Source organism: Dipteris shenzhenensis, chromosome 5 (assembly GCF_047967505.1).
Source record: "Dipteris shenzhenensis isolate YYH24624 ecotype China chromosome 5, Dip_SZ_1.0, whole genome shotgun sequence".
Taxonomy (NCBI): domain Eukaryota; kingdom Viridiplantae; phylum Streptophyta; class Polypodiopsida; order Gleicheniales; family Dipteridaceae; genus Dipteris; species Dipteris shenzhenensis.
In genome coordinates, this window is record NC_141600.1 from 5,552,450 (window position 1) to 5,558,118 (window position 5,669).

Here is a 5,669-nt window from a genome sequence, read left to right on the forward strand (position 1 = left end):
TTGTTTTGTTATAACCCAAAAGATATTTCTTGTTTTTCAGCTTAGCTACCTCGTGGTTTAACTGTTATCATCTCACTATTATTCTTTGGGTTATCGTAGGGATACAGACTTATTTGGAATGTTGGGATCTGTGTTAGAAAGTGAGGGAGGTCAACTTAAGGAATGGATTTCCTGGTGACCTTGTGCGTTTAAGGTTCTCTTCTTATGTTAGCATGCTCTGCATGCCCACTCTAACGTGGAGCAGTGTTTTTCATTAGAACTTCAACGAGAGGTAAGACTTGTGTGGCTATTGAGGGTGTTAGATAATAGATTGACATCTGAAGCCTAAGGTGAGCCTCTGTACATGGCATAATCAGATGCAATGTTAAATAGTATAAGTATTACTATTTATGGATGGGCTAAGAGGATTTCCAATTGACAATATCATGTTGGAACTTGAAGCTAAAGTAAGGGAGTCTCATTTGTACGAAATGCTGTCCAAACACACAATTGAATATGATTATAAGTGAAATTTCTTACTTGGCAAGGATCACCGTAGAAAACATCTAAGCCACCGAATGGTTTGTGTGGCTATGTTTGATTAAATGAAGCCAAGTGTTAATCAAGTTTAACATTCTCTGTTGAATTACATGCTTCATCAAACACCACTAGTTTCAAATTCCTATAGAATGCGCTCAAACTATCTGGCTTCTTACCCTTCAGATTTGTTGGCCCATGAGAAACCAAGGGAAGATGCAATGAGGAATGGATCATTGTGCCTCCTATGTTTCCCTATCTAGGTCATCAACAATGCTAGTGGGCTTTCAATATCATTGTCAATTGTTTGTGTGTAGTGATAGACAAGACTTAGAACAACAATTCGCAAAAGAAAGTTTTCCTAGTGCCAACACCACGAGTCAAAATTAAATAGATTGTTTCCTCTTACTGTAGTATTTTTTAGAGTAGCATGTCATCATGCAGGAGATGCTATTGCATGTTTAGCTTCCTAATTTTGTTGTGGTAATCCTCATTTGGCATGAGCTTATATGTTTTGTGGACATTCCAATTATCATTTTGAATGCTTCTATGTCTTCGGATGTTGATTGCAATATCATAGCTAGATCTCTCACTTCCTAACCTACTCTTAGAGTTCACCACTTTGATGTCTCTTATGGTTGGAATTAGAGCTTTGTTGAATTTATGTTTGTTTTGGTTGATAATGTTAATATATTCTTTGTAGAGGCATCATGCCATGTTCCATATCTTCGTACGATAGTTTGCTCAGAGTCTCTAAATGGAAAATATAGCAAGAATTTTCTCATGGTAGAAGTAACGTGGGATCTTTATGTTGGCTGAAGTTCACAAATCGTATGATTTGAACATTTCTCAACTTTTTTGGTCTACCATTGATTAACTGATATTGGGACACAAACTTGGCCAAACATATATCATCCAATCCACTTCGACAGTTGAATATTTTATTATAGAACACATTGCTTTCATGTTCATCCGAGCTGTGTAGAGTTACTTTGCACTCTCGTAACAACGTTCTATCTTCTTCGTAGTTTGTGTTAACGAAGACAAATTTTTGTGAATAGCTTGATAGAGGCAACCATAGTGCAACATATGCCACTTGTTGTGAGCTTAGCTCTAGAGTGTTTATCATTGTGTTTCCAAGAGTTCTTAATCACTCAATTGTGCTAAGTTTATTTTTCATGCAATAGTTGTATGCTTCTTTCATTGTCGTTGCCTCTGTATTTGTGATGTAGGATGTGCAATATGCTGCTACAACATGTGGATTCAGAATAAATTGAATATATGTGTCTGCATCCCATGGGAGAGATATCTTGGTGTTAAAGTTATAATGTCTTTTGGCTTCCTATTCATAAAATTATTGGCTTAGTTGTAGAATATCTAAGTGCTTCAATGTATTCGCCTCTAGTTGTTTGTTGTAGAGCTAGCCATTCATAGAATCAAATTCTTGTTTCATAGCCAAGCTCATGTATATGTTCCTTGATTTGATTTGCTAGTGTCTGGAGGTGTGTATCAAAAGGATCGGTCTCGTGATTGATTGAATGTAGGATACAACTCTCTTGCTTAGGGAAGCCACATTTGCACTCTTTGTGTCCCTTTTTACATCCACACTGATGGTGGTATGTTTAGGCTCACCCAATGACGTGAAAAACTTGTCGTTGTCAACACATATGTTCTTTTCAATAAATATGATCACATGCAAAATGGTGGATTTCGCAAGCATAGGTGCACCTTCTTCAAGGACCAAAGATTGACAGAGTGCTTGCATTTGAGGAACCCTTTATTTTAATCTACTCAAGAAGCGCACTCAATGCAAAGGCTATCCTTGCTAGTGTGCAAAAGAGTGGCATGTTCTCACTTGATCATCAAGGACATGTTGTTGATTTCTAACTCAAATAGTTGAAGCAATTGAAATAGGAATGCTTGACGTGGTGCTTATTGGATGGTGAAATGGCCTGAAGCCCTTGCTTTTTGGAGCCTATGCTTTGTGTAATGTGAATGATTGTTTAGTGCATTGTCTCTGAATGATTGGCTACTAGTTCATAATCATTGTTTTGATAGTATGTTAACTCTGTGTTTTTGCTGCTCAACATAAGCTGTTGCCCTTTATCATTGGTGGTCTCTTTACTATCCTTTATCAACCTTAGTGTATGTGCTCACCCTTTATCACTAGTGGTCTCTCTGATATCCTTCATCGGTCTTAGTGTCTATGCTATGGAAAGTCCTTTAAAAATAGATGGCAAATGCTTTTGGCTTGCAAATAGAGTTATGCTATTGATGTTTCCTCTAGCTTCAGTTATGCTATTTGCACTCCCAGAAGTACTTTCGAATGCTGCTAGTGGTGAATGCCAGTAGATGGTAGCAAGGTGCGTTTGCTACGAAGAAATGGAGTTCAGTTGTTTGACTTGCTTGTCCTTAGGGAGGACAAGAGTTTTTGTAGTCAATTTTTGACATCAATATATAGAACCTTTTTTTAGTGATTTACTCCCTTGACTGCTGCTTGGTTTTTTCTAATCTAATATATTTGAAACATTCTATAATCAGTATTTGAGATAAGTATATGGAAACATTTTTTTGAGTAATTACTCTCTCAGCTATTCCGTGTTACTTTTTTATCTCAATATATTTGAACTTTTTCTGGGCTATTGTTGGTTCAAGAATAGCTATAAAGATTTTATTTATTTTTTGAGTATTGTTACTTCAAGAATAGTTGTAAAATGTTTTATTCAATTTTGGTGATGCTTAATTTTGAATCATTTAAGCATGACCTTGATTCTATTTTTTGCATAGCTTCTATGATTATCATACATAGAAAGGCTCAAATTCATACAATTTGAGAGTTGAGGCTGAGCGCGTCGTGAAAGTTGGAAAATTGTAGGCATCCATAATATGCGCGATCTCCCTAAACGAACCTTCTTATGCTCACCACTCTTCTCTGTTGATCTAGAGTGCACATGATCTTTAGAGAGTTGAGGTTGAGCATGTTATTGTTTTTCTTTTTACCTTGTTTTTCTCCTTGCATGTTTCTTATTGAAATTATGGTGGGAAAAAGGCTTAGCCCATGCTTTGAGCTTCTCAATGTTATGGTTTCACTTGCTAATTTTCAGCTAACAAGCATGTGCAATATGAGTGCTCTCTTTAGGCACATGAAGCTGTGCTGGTTCTTTGGGATGTGGAAATCATTGCTGGTGCCTAAGGCTACAAAGAATCTAAAATGTGTGTTTCAAACAAAGATTTAGATTTTGTTAGCATTGTTTTGATTGTAATGATGCCACGTTCCAATTGTAGAGATTCACTCTTGAAATTTAAACTTATCTAACCAAAGGAATTTGTGTCATGAAGTTTTACAAAGAGAACAAAAGTAGCACATTTAAAATTCCATATAGAGAAATTCCTTTTTGGAATGAATAGCTTCCAAACAACACATCACGTGATGAGAGGAAGTTGTGGCGAAAGAGGTTAAGCATATCTAATTCTATGCATCTTTGAGCCAATGAGTTGCACAATTAACATTGAGCTATTTCATCTTGGAAGGGTGAGTCCTCCACATAGGCCAACTCTTCTTTCCATATGGGCCAATCCCCAAGTGCCCATCGCTACTCCTCCACCCCTGCTTCTTCTTCAAAATCCTCTTCCCCAAGTTCCATAGATTAGTGATGAGAGCTCTTGGGCCTTCAACCTCTGCCTAATCTTGTTATGTTTTATTTTCTAATTTAGTTGTTGTGTTGACTCTTGAATAGATTACTACTTTCCACATAGACTCTACCTTTTGGCAACTATTTCTTGTGAATAGAGATCTATTTATTTTGATGGCATACTTGACAAACAATGAGGCGCCTCTAGCAGGTGGTAGAATCAAGAATGCCAGCAAGGTTTCAACTTGGTGAATTCAAATGTACACGTTTGTTGCATTCATTCTTCTTAGAAGGTATTAGAGTCCTTCATGGATCAATAGTTAGACAAAGACTTTTACTTTTATTACGATAAATCTCAAACTCAAAGATGTTGATTCACCATGCTAGCAGTCTTGTCATGTCATTGATGCAAATTGAATGGAGCCTAACAATCATGACCTATAGAGATTTTCAAAGAACTAATAGTATAATCTATGGCCCCAACACTAGCACAAGTGAAATAAACATTATCACACTCGTAGATATGATCTAGAATAGTTTCTTGATCTTCCTATGTCACAGTTTGTCAACACAAGAGTGCATTGGCTTCCAAAAGAGGAGTTCTCATAGCAAACACTAGTTGAAACTAATGGAGGAAGTACTGCGCGCATGCTTATGCCTCAATTCAAAGCGCTTTGTCCAATGACAATGCTAATGGTGGATAAACGAATCCAAGATAAGGTGTATAGACTGCAGGAAAGGGAAAACATATGGAGGTTGCACTTTCCATCAAAAGGCTACTCTTTGCTTAGTTTATTCAAGGACACATTTTGTGAAGAGATGCCTTTTCCAACCTTGTTCTTTGGGCAAAGAAGACTCTACCACGAAGCATGTACTAGAAACCCAGGCCATTGCAAAGTGGGGATAATTAATGAAGGTAGAAGATTTGTAAGGAATATGGAAAATATTTCTTCAAAACAATGAAAATAAGATTATAACTTTGACTTGGGTCCAACTATAGAAAGACAAACTACAAGGCCAACAACTTAGTGCAAAATATGTGCAAAACGACACAAACGTCGATGATTTGATAAAATCAAGAATAGGCTACAAAGAATTTGTGGCTTTATGAGCATCAAAGGATTACAAAGACAAGCTGAAGAAAAATTTCTTTGCAATGATTTGGTAGCTTGGAATGGTTGCATTCTTTGTCATGCTCTCTTGTGCTAAGAAACGATGGCCAAGCTTATTGAAATGCTTGGAAAATCAATCTAGATATCAAGCGATTGAGTAATGACCTAAGAAATCATACTTGCGACACCTTTTTTGCTTTGACCCCATCAAAAAATAATGTATTATTTTGAATATACTACACAATAAAAAACAAATTGCTCATGAACCAGATAAAGACAAAGCAAGCATAACCTTTTGTAATTCTTGAGAAATTAGTGTAGCAGGCATAGACTTTGTAGGTCTTGCAGTGTCAACGCCTAGTTGTTTCTCACTAATAACCCAAAGCCAACATTTCTTCATTATATTCTT